The sequence below is a fragment of the Podarcis raffonei genome, chromosome 5 (assembly GCF_027172205.1).
Source record: "Podarcis raffonei isolate rPodRaf1 chromosome 5, rPodRaf1.pri, whole genome shotgun sequence".
Classification (NCBI taxonomy): Eukaryota; Metazoa; Chordata; class Lepidosauria; order Squamata; family Lacertidae; genus Podarcis; species Podarcis raffonei.
Window position 1 is genome coordinate 20,882,793 of NC_070606.1, and position 17,621 is coordinate 20,900,413.

The following is a 17,621-nucleotide window of genomic DNA, read 5'->3' on the forward strand; positions in this document are numbered from 1 at the left end:
GATAAAATTGAGCCGCGAGGAACTCCACATTGAAGGTTTCACAGTGCTGACTACCACTCTCCAAGTATCACCCTCTGGAAACAACCCTTCAAGTAGCACTGGGACCATTGAAAAGCGTTGCCACCCACCCGCAACTCAGACAGCCGCTCTAGAAGGATATAACGGTCAATGATATCAAAAGGCCATGGAGAGGTAGAGGAGAAATAACAGGGGCACATTTCCCCTGTCTCTCTCCTGACAGAGGTCATTGTACTCAGCAACCAAAGCAGTTTCTGTATCAAAACTGGGCCTAAATCCCAACTGAAATGAATCTAGAAAATCAGTTTCTTCCAAAAGAGCCCAGATCTGGTCCACAACCGCCTGCTCAAGAACTGCTTAATTTTAGGTACATTTAACATGAAACAGTTTAACATTTAAAGCCAGCACTTGGAATTGTGTTTGGAAAAGGATCAGCAACCACTGCAGCTGTTTTAAAACTGAGAAGATATGTTTAATGCAGCCATTCCTAGTTAGCAACCTAGCAGCTATATTTTGAACTAACTGCAGTTTCTGAACATCCCCACATGCAATGCATTGCTTTAGTCCAAAAGCAACATTACCAGAGCATGTGTAACTGTGGCCAGGATATTTCTGACTGGGAGGGATTTGCAACTTGTGCACTAGCCCCAGGTTGTGGAAGTTACTTCATGCCACTTGGGTTTCTGAATATAAGGCCAAAACAGATTTTATAGAGGGAATTCTATTCAGAACAAGCCAAATACCACCACTGCAATTTAAAGTGAAAACAAAGCAGTAAAACAAACAATAAAGCAAAACAATAACAAAATTAATAAAAGGTAGGGGCGGCAGCAGCAATTAACAAAGGTGAAGAGACATTCAAGCCTGTAATCATGGCTTATCATAGAAATCATAGTTTTCACAAAATGCTGAATATGTGAGCATTTGTACACATTCCATTGGAACGTATCCCTCCCTCTGCAATTGATGCACATGTGGAAATGCCGTCAAAGTGCCTGAAGAAAGCATCTTATATGAGAGGATGGCATTCATTAAAGTTTCACTGTTCTGATGCATTTGTAATTCATTCACTGTTCCCCTTCCAAGTATTTGGTCTCCAAATCTGTGGTTTATATTGTCTCATTCCCACCCAGCATTACTGTGCTCATATTTCTGGAAAGAATGGATAGCAAGAATTTATTTTTTTTTAAGCAAAAGCTGGAAGATAGTAACCTGACTATTTACTCCAGTTGCACCCTGGAGCAAGAACTTTTGGCTTGCTTGCCCCAGTTGGACAAGAGAATATTGGCAGGAGTCTTTTTTTAGTGGCTGACGACCATCAGAGTTTGCTCCTGTGCCATCTCTCCTACGTGATTGGAAAAAACACAATCCTTTTTTTTTAAAATCCTCTGACAGTTCCTATATCAAACAGCAATGTATATTGCCATCACTTGGTGATTAACGTGTATTCATGTTGGGCATTAATGATTTAATGCATGAGTGCCAGTGCTTCAAAATGCAGGAAGCTTGATGCTTATTTCTCTGTATAGCCACTACGTTTTTGGTAGATTAGCTCTTAAGAAGCTTCCTCGTTTTCCCTCTCTTAAACCCATAAGATAACAACATCAAGACATGTCAAGGAATAGATGATTTGTCTGGAAACTATGCCGTGAAGTGGTTTGATATGGCTATGCAACGATATGTGTCAAAAGCAATAGTTTTTAGCAGACCACAGGCACAAACCAAGAAGGTCTCCTGCACAAGCCCCATACTTGAAATTAACACTCCTCCTCCTCCTCATTTCAGTTTGGTTCACACAGGAAAACTTGTCATATTGTGGATGCTGTATCAATCAAAAGGGAACAATAGTAATCATTTCTAGCATCAATATAATGCTAAAGCATTAGAGCATTTGATGACTTTTCACATACCTCCATTCCGTATTCTTTTTTACTGTAGCCCAGTGAGGCAGGTCAGTATTATTAACATACCACAGATGTAAGATGTGGGTGGGGGGGAGAGAGAGAGAGAGAGAGGAAATATTGGTGTACCTTCGGTGACATAATAAGTTTGTGTTCAACATGTAATCTGCGCTGTTTAGATATCTTGACTCACAGTTCACACCCTTAGCCACTATACGTTACTTCAAAAAACAATTGAACAAGATGTGGTAATGGCTGCCAATTTAGACAGCGTTGAAAGGTGGTTAGAGAAATCTATGGAAGATAGGGCTATAAATGGCTACTAGTCATGATAGCTATAGGTTATCTTCAATATCCAAGGCAGTAAATGCCAATTGATGAGGAACCAATTGCGGAGGGCCATTACCCTAATGTTCTGCTAGTGGATTTCTATCTGGTTGGCCACTTTGAGAAACAGGGTGCTAGCCTGGATAGGCCTATGGTCTGATCCAGGGGGCTCTTTTTTAGGAGTAGAATTTCCAAGCTTTTGTTTGGGGGGAAGTTTGTTTAGCATCTGCTGATATTGAAAACTTTGAAAACCTCCTTGACCCTTGTACTGTACAGAATTTTTGTAATATCTAATACGTCTATATAATGTATTTCAGTATTTACATCCAAATGCAGATGTAGTAAAGCTATTAATAGCGTATCCTATCATTTCTTTCACAAGTACGAGGGAGTACTAAATGTGAACAGCTGTACCAATGCAATATGAGGCTCATCAGCAAATGCGTGGGGGAATTCTGTAAGACACTTTTTGCCTGATGGGAACCATACCTAAACAGCCTGAAAGACCCTGCTGTATGCTTGCTTCCCATGCCAATCCAATAGCCTTTGAAGGAAGTGGACTGGCTGAATGACATGGTTGATTTCTACACCGGTGTGATTGCTCATTGATTGGTGCATGGTCTTATTTCATTTATATAGTACTGTACAGTGTTTCCAAAAGTGGGCGATACCACCCAGTGGGGGCTGCTGGAATGATCCAGGGGAGAAGTAGCCTCGGGTGCAGTTGGGGGGGCACATTGAATAAAAACAAGGGCGTGGGAGAAGAACCAAACCCATTTATATATGTTTCATTTGTTGTGTAATGACGCTTACTGCCATGTCGGTAACCTTCCCTAGATCCGGCAGTTGTGCTGAAGGCAACAGGTTTTCCCAAGCTTGGGTGAACCCATGTCAGCTTCACTCAGGCTCAGGAAGTGGATCACAGCTTGCCCGCCTATTTGACCAATGGCAAGCAGGCTGTGACACAGCCCTGCTGCTTTGCTTAAAGAAGGTTGATTTCCAGGGGAGCGCTGAGTAATGTTTTTTTCCTGAAATGGAGGAGGTAGGCCAAATAAGTTTGGGAACCTCTGATGTAGAACGTGTAAGAGCAAGAATCTTTCCCAGGGCCTGGAAGGGACTCTTCCTATTCCTTATTTACTTGAAGACTTCAGGGCTGGGGGTTTTGTGTGGCACTGGATATCTTGATGCCAGAGGGCTGAGGGCATTAACCTTTTGACCAGCTGGTGGTGAGTGGGTTTGTGGGCATCTCTTTGTGATATAGACCAGAAGAACTGGAGGTGGGGGAAGAGTCCTAAGGAGATGTTTCCAAAAGGAGATAAATAAAAGCAAACACATTTCTTCATTTACCATCAGCAAAGATGAGTGTGAGGTCTGCTAGTTTTTTGGGACGAGGCTGAATTAGCATTTGAAATGGAAGCATCTTCATGGAACCAAAAAAGAATAAAACCAATAAAAACATTACATTAAAAAAACAACCTGCCGGTTTCTGCTTAAAATATTGTAGATACCGTGTCTTGTTTTTGTAACTTGCTTGTTGCAACTTTCCTAATAGAAAGCAAAGAGTTAAAGCCCTGAAGTCTTATAAATGGAGGTAAATGCTGACGCAAGGTCTTCAGTACTTTTCTGACAGAACACCCATCTTTAATTTGCTTGTCCCTTTACCCATATAACATTGTACATCTGCCCTTGAAAATAGCTCTTGCAAGCACGAGTGTAGCCAGGGAAGTCAATTTCGCAGAGGTTCCTGTCTGTGTCCTAGCACTGCAGGCAGACAGCCTGGAGCTAGGAGTTATTATCGGCTAAACAGGTATATGAATAATTACTAAAGAGAGAAGCCTGGGTTAATTGCAGTTTTTAATCTTGTTCTCATAAATTCTTAGATTTTTTTTTCCAGGGGGGAGCATTCAAAAAAGCTTCAGTAAGTGTTTTCCTTTCCCCAATGATTTATTATTTATTTTTCCTATCATCATTTTACATAATACCTTCACTGTACATGAAACTCCTATCAATTTTGTTTATTTTTGTAGGACGTGTATATCCCACCCTTCCGTTAAGTAAGCTCATATAGACCTCAGGTTATATCGTTTCTCTCGTCATAGAGGAGAATTTAAACCCCAGTCATGGGGTTCCAGGGATGCAGGTGGCGCTGTGGGTTAAACCACAGAGCCTAGGACTTGCCAATCAGAAGGTTGTGGTTCGAATCCCTGTAACGGGGTGAGCTCCCGTTGCTTGGTCCCTGCTCCTGCCAACCTAGCAGTTCGAAAGCACGTCAAAGTGCAAGTAGATAAATAGGTACCACTCTGGCGGGAAGGTAAACGGCGTTTCCGTGCGCTGCTCTGGTTCGCCAGAAGCAGCTTGGTCATGCTTTCCACATGACCCGGAAGCTGTATGCCAGCTCCCTCGGCCAATAAAGCGAGATGAGCGCCACAACCCCAGAGTCAGCCACGACTGGACCTAATGGTCAGGGGTCCCTTTACCTTTACATGGGGTTCCAAGATGTTTTAGCATTGTGCACAGTTTGACACACAGGCACTTAGCTAAAGTCACCTAATGGCTGAGTGGGGATTTGAATGACATTGGACCAATGTGCCCCCCCTGGGGGGGAGGGGAAAACCTTGGGGAAATCTTGCTTCACTTCTAAGCTTCTTAGGTCTCTCACATCATTTCCGCATGTTTGTCATCCCTACTAGAATTGCTTCAAAAGTTGGCATTTGGTCGACATAGCCTGTCTTCATAGAGTCTTCACAGAATTGTAGAGTTGGAAGGGATCACAAGGATCATCTAGTCCACGGGTGTCAAACACAAGGCCCGCGGGCCGAATCCGGCCCGCCAGACCTCATCATGTGGCCCGTGTAGCCGTGTAGCCCCAGCCCGCTATTAGAAGCCCAGTCGCTTCCCACCCGCCCATCGAACAGGCTGCCAACGCGACGGTGCATGCGCGTGACGAATCCTCCCACTAACTCCAATATCATAAAGGAGATCGCTTACCCTAGCGGCCTTTTTTGAACATGCGCGACGTCAGGCGTGTAACGCGCATGCGCAGGCGGTGAAGGATTGGGGGGAAAGCCCCGCCGCCGCCGCCTCTGCGCTTGCGCGCTTAAGTGAAAGGAGGTGGAGGTCGCGTGTGCGCCGCCTTCCCCACGCGTGCGTAATAGCTGGCAACCTGTCAGCGCCTGGCCCGTGGCGCCCGTTTGCCGTTGCTGTGGCACCCGAGGGGCCCTGCGGGAGGCTCTGGCTGCGAGGTCTGCCGAAGGGACGGAGCCTTCCAGGAACACGAGCGGCAGCTCAGCCGCTTTCTCCTCATCGTCGCCTTCCCCCTCCCTGCCGCAGCCGCTCACGCTGCTGGTGATGCAGCCCTGCGGCGGGGACGGGGAGGCGGTGGGCGCCTTGCTGCAGCCCCAGGTGGTGTGGCAGCTGCAGCCACCATCGCGGGGGGCCTCGGAGGCACCCTCAGGCCTCATGGTCTTCTACGAGCTGGGCCCGGCAGCGGGGGGTGACGTGGACGGCGACGGAGGTGACAGTGCCGGCAGCCCCGGCGGAGGCCTGGAGGATCTGGACGAGGAGGAGGAGGGCGGCGCCCAGTTGGGGGAGGAGGAGGAGGCGGCGGCTGCAAGAGCTGCACCTACAAAGGCTGCAGCGAGACCACCACGCAAGTGGCCAAGCAGCGCAAGCCCTGGATGTGCAAGAGGCACCGCAACAAGATGTGCAAGGACAAGTACAAGCGCAAGAAGAGCGACCAGGCCTTGGGGGGCGGTGGAAGTGGCGGAGGCGGAGCTGATGCAGAGGGAAGGCAATTTCAGGAGATATGGGAAAGTGATAATAGAGTGGACACATAGTCCTACAGATACAACCGGCCCTTTGAGGGTGACCAAACTGCTGATGCGGCCCCCGATGAATTTGAGTTTGACACCCCTGATCTAGTCCAACCCCCCCCCCCAATCCTGGAATTTTTTGCCCAGCATGGGATTCGAACCCACAACCCTGAGATTAAATAATAATAATAATAATAATAATAATAATAATAATAATAATAATAATTTATTATTTGTACCCCGCCCATCTGGCTGGGTTTCCCAAGCCACTCTGGGCGGCTTCCATAGAAACCAAAGATACAGTAAAATATCACAGATTAAAAACTTCCCTGAACAGGGCTGCCTTAAGATGTCTTCTGAATGTCAGGTAGTTATTTATCGCTTTGACATCTGATGGGAGGGCGTTCCACAGGGCGGGCGCCACTACCGAGAAGGCCCTCTGCCTGGTTCCCTGTAGCTTTGCTTCTCGCAATGAGGGAACCGCCAGAAGGCCCTCAGCGCTGGACCTCAGCGTCCGAGCAGAACGATGGGGGTGAAGACGCTCCTTCAGGTATACTGGGCCGAGGCCGTTTAGGGCTTTAAAGGTCAACACCAGCACTTTGAATTGTGCTCGGAAACGTACTGGGAGCCAATGTAGGTCTTTCAAGACCGGTGTTATGTGGTCTCGGCGGCCGCCCCCATTAAAAAGTTTTAATGACTGAGATATCCCAGAAATCTGAGTGGCTGCTTAGAGGATATGAGGTAGTCAGACTTCAGTGCAGGCCATATCTTTTCTTCACATGCCATATTGTAGTTGACTTCAGGAAAAAGTGTGCATTAACCACATTCGCTTAATGTGCCAGGTGTCTTATGACACCTTCCATAGGAGTTTTTACCATTACAATCCTACATTTCAAAACAAACATACTTAGACGTGAAAAAGCCAAGACATTTTTATATGTGGCCTTTAAATTATGATTATAGGGGTATTTTATTTCCCTAGAACAGTCTATATTTAAGAGAGCAGTGGGGAAACATAAATATCACTTATTTCCTGGAACTGTTTCTTGGAGCTCTACTCACTGCTGAACAAACTTAGTTTCTCATTGCTACCCCACAGAGTTAATATACCTGCTTTTCTCTCATTCTCATGCTACTTCTGGAGTGAATGTGTGTCTCATCTTTTTTGAAACACAGACACCACTCAAAACCATACTCAATTGGTTTGGCTGCTTCGTATGTGATTGCTTTTTCCTTTCTCTTTTTAGTATACAGATATAAAGGCCAAGTGCTGTCATCGTGAAGTACTGTGCAAGAATTTGCACAGCACCTGCATACAGCTTGTGACCCACCAAGCCAACACAGCCTACCAGCCATGCATAGTTCAATAAACCTCTTGTTTCTCCTGCCTGCCTGAAACGCCAAATGCAAGGCAGTGTGTTCTTGTAGGACACTTGTGAGGCAATAATATATGGCTGGTATGGGTTCCTTGAGGGCCACAGGTTGTGCATGCCTGGTTTATATTATTGAGAGTTTTTATCTGAACAAGTAAATGTTTAAGAGGGACGTGGGTGGCTCTGTGGGTTAAACCACAGAGCCTAGGACTTGCCAATCGGAAGTTTGGCGGTTCGAATCCCCGCGATGGGGTGAGCTCCCGTTGCTCAGCCCCGGCTCCTGCCAACCTAGCAGTTCGAAAGCACCTCAAAGTGCAAGTAGATAAATAGGTACCACTCCGGCAGGAAGGTAAATGGCGTTTCCGTGCACTACTCTGGTTCGCCAGAAGCGGCTTAGTCATGCTGGCCACATGACCCGGAAGCTGTCCGCTGGCTCCCTCGGCCAATAAAGCGAGATGAGCGCCGCAACCCCAGAGTCGGCCACAACTGGACCTAATGGTCAGGGGTCCCTTTACCTTTACCTTTAAGAGCCTGCTGGATCAGGCCAGTGGCCCACCTAGTCCAGCATCCTGTTCTCACAGTGGCCAAGAGATGCCTGTAGGAAATCCACAAGCAGGATTCGAACATGAGAGCACTCTCAGAAGCATTCCTGCCTCCTACTGTGGTAACATAGCCTGCAGCTCAGCAGCTAAAAACATTTGTACTTTATATGTGAAAATGAAGTATTTTTCTTATAGTGGGGTATATGTCCATGTAGGGGGAAAGTCATACCTTTTCTTCTTGTGATTGCCCCACTGTGCCTTTACAGTGTAGCTTATTCAGGCAGAGGGCCTTCTTGGTAGTGGCACCTGCCCTGTGGAACGCCCTCCCACCAGATGTCAAGGAAATAAACAACTACAGGTATCTGACTTTTAGAAGACATCTGAAGGCAGCCCTGTTTAGGGAAGCTTCTAATGTTTGATGTTTTATTGTGTTTTTAATATCCTGTTGGAAGCCGCTCAGAGTGGCTGGGGAGGCCTGGCCAAATGGACAGGGTATAAGTAATATTTTATTTTTTTTATTTTATTGAACTCAAGCCTACATGTGTACATTTTGGATATGTCTGCTTTAAAATAATATGAAATATTTGTTTGGGGTATGTGTGTCTTGTGTGTGTTATCCAAAGGCAAAAACTAGGCAAAATCTACCATTACAAAACAGAAGCCATGTTTTTTAGGTTCTGGAGCTAATCATCACTCTTGGCCCTGTTCTTCTCTATGGCAATATTCCGCCCCAATACAGACATATACTCTTCCCTGGTATGAAAAGACTTCAGTGGGAGCTTTTAAATAGTTATCCCTGTGAGACAACATTTCCCATGATGTAATTTGACACACAGTCGTCATTGGAGCTTAAACATAGTAATCTTTGAAAATGATTGGGAATTTGCCCTGGAGGGGGGAAGACCTGTTATGATTAATTTCTACCAATGATAAACCACTCCTTGTCCAAAATGCAATGTGCTATGAAGTATGATTTAATCCATTTAACTACAGTGCCTGGTGCCTGTGACAACTGTGACTCAAATGTCATCACAGAAAGTGATATTTCAAGTGGCATGGTGGGATTAGAAACCTGCTGAAGATTTGTCAAAGGAAAAGTAAGTACATAATTTCTAGATAAGTGATTTGTCTACTGTGAACTGCTTCTACTAAAAGAGAGAGAGACAGAAGGAGAGTTGGGGAGGGAGGGACTGGGAAGCAGTTTTTAAAATGAAGCGTCCCTGAACTTTTGCACTTGACCATGGATATAACTGCATAGGAAGTTGGGGGAGAGAGAGATTTTAAAATCTAAAGTGGAAATTGTATGTATTGGGTATAAATTTATTAAAAACATACTTTGCTGGTGGAAATGAATGGGATGCAAGATCAGGGGCTTGAGTAGAAGTCCTGGTGGATCATGCGTTTAATTTTTCTCCTTAGAAGTCTCAGCTCAGTTTGACTTTTGACATAGGATAGTGTCCAATCTTGGAAGGGTATGTGTGTTTTTGAAAAGAGACTGGTAAGTGTGAGGCAGGGATGAGTATTCGGCTCTGTGGTTTCTGCATCTGAATTAATGGATTCCCAAACTGTATGCTAAGTCAAAGTCGTGTGCTATATGAAGGGGTGAAGCTACACCTTGAAAAACTCTAGCCGCCATGCATCTAGTTGTCTGCCCTTCAGAGCACAGGAGTCTCATTTCAATATTGACTGAGAAATTGGTAGAGGTGATATTGCAAGGGAGAGAGTTAGGATGTACTGAATCGCATGAGGCATTTTATGCTGTAATTGAAAGGTGCAGGGGACTCCCAAAAACGTCCTCATTGCCCATGGTATGAAAAATATGGGGAAATGCTTCTTTATTCCATCAACCCATTTAGTTGCATAGCTCCGTGGGTGAGGCCCAGGCCTTAAGCGAATTGCAGTTTTGTGCCTTCTGGATTGCATAGATAAATCTTGATTGTACAATGCCACCTGAATAAATGTTGATATGGGAGAGAAGCGCTATGAGGCAGTTGGAGTCATTTCAAAGGCTTAGTGAAAGTATCATTTAAAAATGAGTAAAACCACAGAGCCTAGGGAGCTCCTGTTGTTCAGTCTCACCTCCTGCCGACCTAGCAGTTCGAAAGCATGCAGTGCAAGTAGATAAATAGGTACCACTCTGGTGGGAAGGTAAACGGCGTTTCCGTGTGCTGCTCTGGTTCGCCAGAAGCAGCTTAGTCATGCTGGCCACATGACCCGGAAGCTGTACGCCGGCTCCCTCGGCCAATAAAGCGAGATGTCTGCGACTGGACCTAATGGTCAGGGGTCCCTTTACCTTTAAGATAACACTCCTGAGTCATCCACTGGCTAAGCTAAGCAAGGCTTACTCAAGACACTCTGTGCTTAGAGGCTGACCAGATGGCAACCTCTCGCCCCCAATTCCAGATACAGAACCCAACCAGATTGACAGTTGAATCTCTTAACATTGGGGACACTGATGGGATAGTGTCTTCCACTGCAGCCGAGGACAGAATCACTCTGCCTAGTGGTAGCACCAGCTCTGCTTCCGAAAGAGCAGCTATGTGTGGATACAGTCGCCACTTGTGGGTGCAGACCCAGCAGCATTATGATTGTTACCCGACTCTGCTGACCAGTTGCCTGAGTCCTTTGAGGCAGATGGGCTTGTGGGATGCTCTTCCGCATCTGGGACTCTTACTTGTTGCACCCGGCTGTAGTTGCCCATGGGTAGAGCAGGATTAGGGTCATAGGGTTATGCAATTCTTCCTAATGATGCTGTGGCTTAGACTCTGGTGAGTGCACCTCCCTCATGTGCTTACTACCCAAACCCAGCACCTAGATGGGGAAAGCTTAGTCATACATACATTGAGCTTCATTCCTAATGTCTGTTGGACCCAAACCTGTCACAATGACTGGAACCATTTAGGAGCATCCCTGTAAACACCTGTGTGATTAGTGCTGAGTCATGACTCCAACTCTAGATGAACCATTTATCAACTGCAGAAAGATCTAACAATCAGTAGGGTTCTGTGTATAAGCCCCTGAAACATATGCTTATCCACAGACCTGGCTAAGGCTCAACTCCTAATTTTAGACTTCAGTCTTGGAGGGCCACCCCACACACCCATTTTCTCACTTCCTCCCGCATGCACTCTTGAGCAACTCTGCTGTCTACATAATTATAGTTTTTAAAAGAGCATGTGTTCTGTTTTAATAAAAAAGAGTGACATTCCAAATACCCTGCTATAATGTCATACTGTGGGTTTTATTTTATTTTTTAAATTGAGAGCAACAATTTCTGTGATGTACAGCAGATGCTTGCAAAGGAACGCTGGTCCTTTCTATTGTAACAATTTCCAGATGAGTAGGTGCGTTAGCTGGAGAAACATGGAATAAAACTAAAGGGTCTTGTGGCACTTTAAAGACTAACACATTTTATTATGCTATGATCTTTCATGGACTAGAGCCCACTTCACCAAAATGAAGTGGGTTACAGTTCACAATAACTCACACCATAATAAAATTGGTTAGTCTTTAAGGTGCCACGAGATTCTTTCTTTGCTTTTTTAGTCTGAGAGAAAAAAGGCAAAACGCATTCTTGGCAATTTTCTGTTCATTTAATTGAAATCGGCAAGATAGCCCAGGCAAGCGCATTTGTGGCAAGGCTTGATAGATTTTGTGAAGGTTGTGCTTGGATAGGAAGTGGGTTTTTTACCACAGGATGCTGTGTCAAGGAAAGACTGGTTCTTGGTTGGCCACAACTTAAACTGCCACTTTTCCCTCCGAGAAGGGAAAAGCTCTCATTGGCTTCCTGTTTACGTACTTTGCAATCATTCACTCCATACAGAAAACATGACTTCTTTTAACTTGAAAATCTCTTGATATGAAAGCCAAGTAGTTGTTCTTTAAAAGTTCGGGGATTCAATACCCATTTTGAAATTTAAACCTTGTATAAGGAATTCATTAAAACTATTATTGAAAGTCTTGTGAAAAGGTATGGTATGTGGAACTGTAAATAATTTGTACAGTTGGAGCAATTATAAAATCTCCAAAATTTGTTCTCTCGAAAAAATATTCAGTATATTCCTATCTTGATCCTGAAAGCTGCTGCTGTAAGAGGAATATACTACTCTTGCTAAGTGCTCAAAGTGTTTCTTATAAATGATCTCAGTAACCTTTGCTACAGCCCTGCATAGTAGGCCAACTTTATCCTCATATTAGTAATCTGGGTGTTGAGGGTTAGTCTGGATGTGGCAGCTGTTCAGAGTGTAAATTATGGCTGGGATTTTTTTTCCCCTGTTGAGAGTCACATTATCTTGGAAGTAATATGTCAAGGGAAGAAGTTCCAGAACACCCAGAAGTGGGGCAGAAGTGGCCTGCCTTTCAGCTGGAGTGTTGCCCCTCCCCAATAAAGGTAAAGGGTAAAGGGACCCCTGACCATTAGGCCCAGTCATGACCGACTCTGGGGTTGCAGCGCTCATCTCGCTTTACTGGCCGAGGGAGCCGGCGTACAACTTCTGGGTCATGTGGCCAGCATAACTAAGCCGCTTCTGGCGAACCAGAGCAGCGCAGGGAAACACCGTTTACCTTCCCGCCGGAGCGGTACCTATTTATCTACTTGCACTTTGACGTGCTTTCGAACTGCTAGGTTGGCAGAAGCAGGGACCGAGCAACGGGAGCTCACCCCATCGCGGGGATTCATACTGCCAATCTTCTGATCGGCAAGTCCTAGGCTCCCTGGTATAACCCACAGTGCCATCCGCATCCCCCCCTCCCCAATACCTTTGTGCTAGAAGAAGAAGAAGAAGAGTTTGGATTTGATATCCCGCCTTTCACTCCCCTTCAGGAGTCTCAAAGTGGCTAACATTCTCCTTTCCCTTCCTCCCCCACAACAAACACTCTGTGAGGTGAGTGGGGCTGAGAGTCTTCAAAGTTTACGAGATTACGAGACTACCGCTCTTAACCACTACACCACACTGGCTCTCCTGGAAATTTGGCACAGCTTTAATTTGAACTGGGGACTTCCCAGAGCTGGATTACCAAATACAGTGGTACCTCGGTTAAGTACTTAATTCGTTCCGGAGGTCCGTTCTTAACCTGAAACTGTTCTTAACCTGAAGCACCACTTTAGCTAATGGGGCCTCCCGCTGCTGCCGCGCCGCCACAGCATGATTTCTGTTCTCATCCTGAAGCAAAGTTCTTAACCCGAGGTACTATTTCTGAGTTAGTGGAGTCTGTAACCTGAAGCATCTGTAACCTGAAGCGTATGTAACCCGAGTTACCACTGTAGGCAGAGAGACCTATGGGCCCCGTACTTTTTTACAATCAAGCTTTCTTAGTTTTATGAGGGCCCCCCAAGATTTCGGCTGGCTAGGGGGCTCCACAGGGTATATATATCTGGCACTGGGATTTCCTAGCCCATAAATTATTCTCTTAAGTACTATCCCTTTGTGGGGCAGTGAAATTGGTTTGGACCTCCTTTACCTCCATTATGATTCTTCACCTTCCTCACTTGTTTAGAACATCAGAACCCTGATTCTTTATTCTCCCTTTGCTATGCTCCTGAGTATCTGGGTAAGGCATCTACAAGCTCAGGATCATGTGCCATTGTAAGAAACATCAGATCCTGAACTTAGGCATCCCTTCCTAGATATCAGATTTGTTTATACTGTAGTAGTAATTGCACTGACATGCCTTGTATGGGGTCCTGATCTACTGCTTGGAGGATTAAAGAACACATCACAGCTCCACATATCCCAGATTTAGTAAATTAAATAAATAAATTTAGAACTGTTTCCAAGCAATCCATATTTCATTCTGGGGTTGGGGGGCGGGGAATCTGAGTTCTGTGACCTGCATAAAATATACTGAGTAAATTTGGATAGTTCTGATAGTCATGGGAAGGGACAAGGAGCTGTGGTTCAACCACTTGAAATTCTACACAGTCACGTCTCCTGAGATTCCTTCAAAGTTTGTTTACATATTATCAAGCATATTTTTGAGCCATAGGAGCTAGAAAATTGCTTTTTAAAAAGCTGAGATTCCAGAATCTAAATTCTGTGCCCTATTCTGCACCACAGAATTGTGGAGTTGGAAGGGACCCCATTGGTCATCTAGCGCAACCCCCTACAAATGCAGGAATCCTGCCCACAGCCATCCCTGATTAGCAGACAGACCTATTGACCCATTGCATCCTTTGGGGTTCTTTGCCCTGTGATCTTACAGAATTATAGCATACACACAACTCTCCTTGAAGTATCCTAAATGTTCTGCTGCCCTTTGACTGCTTCCCATTTTATAATCTGCTGGCACAAGAATGGTCCCACAAGTCACTTCTGGATCTGGGGAATGGGTTGAGGCAAATAATGTGGAACGGATGACAACTAGGTCAAAGAAAGCCATAATTACTGTAAATTTGGCTGAGCAGTAAAAGTGTCTTTTCCCATTCTAATTGTGTGTGTTGCTCCTTTCCTGAGTTAAGCTTCCAGACGTGTGTGAACGAGGGCCAAATAATTAGACTGCAGTTGCTTCTCACATGTAGTTTGTGCTGAGCTTTGAGCACATAAAGGTTTGCATAAATACTGGATGTTCCCCAGAGAGTAACCTGCTGGATGTGAGGAAGACAGCCAAACAAAAGCTCGGCTCCAAATCCATCCACCTCAACCTTCTTTTCAGGTGTACTAGCTGACGAAATGGCAACAACCCTCTTTGTTTTGTCCTTTCAAACAGTGATTCATGCCAGAATTACACCAGTATGAATTTCTGGTACAGGTGGCGTGTGTCCACTTCCTCCCCTTCCTTTTTGTGGGCTGATTGCCTTCACGCAGGAAGCCACCAACGTCGCTGCTGTCTCCTAAAAAGCAGAACCTTCCTCCTCTGGACGCTTAATTAGCTTGACTAGTTTGATGGATTTAGTCAACAGTATTTCTAAATAGGGGATGCGGGGAGACCCTGTACACCAGCTCTTTCCCAAACAGAAGCCCTTTTTTTGACCAGGCGCCCTTAATGGCTTGCTAGACACACTCAAACAAGTGTTGCTTCTGATTAATTGATCGAGGGGGGTAATTTTAGCCTTTTGGCAGCGTTCCAGAGAGCAACCCTTTGTCCTAATATTCCTAGCACCACCCCTCCTTGCAAGTTTGAAATGTGAGATGCCTGGATTTCCCCCCCACCCCACCCCACTCCCTCTCCCGTTCGCTTTCTCTCTCCCTTCTGGCAAAGTGGCTGTGTCTGCTTGTGTGTATCTCTGTGTGAGTGTGTGAGTGTGCGTGCGTGCGCACGTAAGTGATAGATGGGTATAATGGGAGAGCAAAGGGATGGACCACTAGAAACAGCAAAAGGAAACCATCAATACCAGTAACATGCAGTTGAGGTGAGAATTTTCCTAGTGTTTGATTCCCCCCCTCCTCTCCTTTATTTCTCTCCCCCTCCTCGTTTCTTTCCAGTCCTTTCAAGCGGCGTTGGGGAGGGGGAGAGAGAGAAGGGTGTTTTTCTTTTTTGTTAATGGAGCCTCCTTTCATATTTGCAAGCGCTGCACACAGACGCCCGCCCGCCCACCCTCTCCCAGCAATGTCATGCGGACGCCACTGCGTGCCCCCTCGCTTGTTTCAGGTCTGTCCGCGTAGATGTGTGAAGTTCTAAAGCTGAACCTGATTCTCCCTTTATTGTCTCTGGAGGGTTGTCGCTGGCAGCACAAATAGCCTGTTGGCAAGTACGGCATGAGCCCATTAGCAAGGCTCCATCTGTGATTGGTTTTGCCTGGAAACCGGGAGACAAGCGATGAATAATTGATGTGTGTTGTGCAGGAGCTGGACAGGCAAAGAAAAAGAGCGAGAGCGCAGGATGCCCTCGGAGAGGGGGGAGAGAGAGAGCAGACTCGAAAAATAGCTACTGGCTGCCTTGCGCTGCTGAGATTAAGGTAGCCCTGGCTTTCTTTGTTCTGCAACTACATGCTTTCTTTCTGCCTAGAAGTGTTTTCAGATAGATGTGGCCTTCCCCCCCACCCCACCCTCCTTGCAACAGAAGAGAGGGAGAAACACCTCCCCCCTCGAGGTTGGGTAGTGGAGGACGCCAGTTTCGACTGAAATAGAACTTGTGGGTAAGTTGGCATCTGCGGGGGGTGTGCATGTGTGTTGTGTGCGAGTGTGGGCTCACTCCAGCTTCTCTGACGAGGTGTGTGTGTGCAAGAGAGAGAGAGAGCATGTCTCTGGGTGCGTGCTTGCGCGTGCGTGAGGCAGAGAGAGAGAGAGAGAGAGAGCAAGAGAGAGAGCATTGTGGGTAGAAGTGTGTTGTCAGATGGCAAAAGCAGCACAAGGGGATGAAAGACAGGACTCCACTTGCAAACTAGGACATGTTTTTATACAGTTTCTGTTCAGATTGCATTCCCATTTTTCATGAAACGGTCTATCTGGGTTTTGGGGTGTGAGTGTGGTTGGGATATGTGTGTGTGGTTTGCGGTTGTTGGTCCCCCCCCCCCATTAGTGTGTTTTTTTGTCTGAGGATGGTTTTATTTTAAGGGGAGAAATCCTGCCCTGTGCAGCCAGGTATTTGACAAGATGTTGATACTTTAATTTATTTAGCTAGTAACCATGGTGAACAGAGTGCATGCAAGGCTACAGTGGCCTTTCTCTTCAACCTCAGCATGTCTGGGCTGCCCAAAATTACTAGATTACTAAATACCAAGCAGCTGGAATATCAGGCAGCACTGTTGTGCTTCAACTCTTTCAAGATCATGGCCATCATTTTGAAAATTAATTGCTTTGTATCAGGCTTTTGGCAAACATGCCTCCGTCAACAATCTTTCAAGGATGCTTCTTAGTTTCAGCTGGGAAGGTATCTAAAAGTTGAGTGTAGTTTGTACTGTTGACATTTAATGAATATATTTAAAGGCTATTAAGCAAGCCTAAAATCTGCAGTCACTGGAAGAACCGAGATACTAGAATTCCACATGCTTGTTCCAAGGGACGTGTTTTGTTTTAGTTTTGAGTATTGAATGAATTGGGAGGGGGGAGTGTGATTGCTCACAACTGGCTAGAGAAATCAGTCCTTAATAGGACCCGAAATCTGGCACTGCAGAGTTTCAGTTTTAGCTTAGCAAGCAGCAAAATAAGGGCTGCAGCATGTTAAGGAAAGCTGTGCCAATGTTTTGGTTTGTGCACCTGAGTGACGTCACCGTTTAACTGAGATGGAGTTTCAGCACTGGCAGCCTCCATCAATTTGCTGAGTGAAGAAGGTGTGCTTTGCAATAAACAGCTTGATTGGCGGGTTTCTGTGGCAGGATAGAGCATTGTTTTTTCCTATTGCTTGGGGCCTGATTCTTAGAAGGGGTGGGATTCATTCCAGCGTTCTCGTGCAGGTCATGCAATTAGCAGCAACTGATGCGTAGCTGAACTAAGGCCAGTTGGGGCCTGATCCAAAAACTCTTGCCTTTTAGTGGCCGTTGGCAAAGTCTTGTCATCCCAGAGTGGCTTTAACTGAACTTTCGATGTAATAAATTAATGGGAGCTATCATAGTCTTAACAGGTGTCAGGCTGAAGAATCATATAAATGTGGCATTTACTGAGTACAAGAAATGTTTTACAAAATAGTGTGAGGGGGAAACAGTCTTTCAAAAGATCTTAATCAGTTATCAAGGTACTATTAAGAACTTTGTTATCTCTCCCACCCCTGGGA

At 45.6% G+C, this 17,621-nt stretch overlaps 1 protein-coding gene across 16 annotated transcripts in view; it reads left to right on the top strand.

The window, feature by feature from the left end:
- ZMIZ1 (zinc finger MIZ-type containing 1) overlaps window positions 1-17,621 on the top strand; it is a 369,131-nt gene that overhangs the window by 260,087 nt on the left and 91,423 nt on the right. Inside the window, exon 1 of one of the 16 annotated variants that reach the window (XM_053388159.1) lies at window positions 15,171-15,321. The exons of 13 other annotated variants lie outside the window; for them this stretch is intronic. The gene's annotated coding sequence lies outside the window, so the exon portion shown is untranslated. Of the gene's footprint in view, window positions 1-15,170; window positions 15,322-15,768; window positions 15,868-15,928; window positions 16,048-17,621 lie in introns of those variants that run through there. 2 more of the 16 variants (XM_053388160.1, XM_053388161.1) reach the window with 2 other exon arrangements.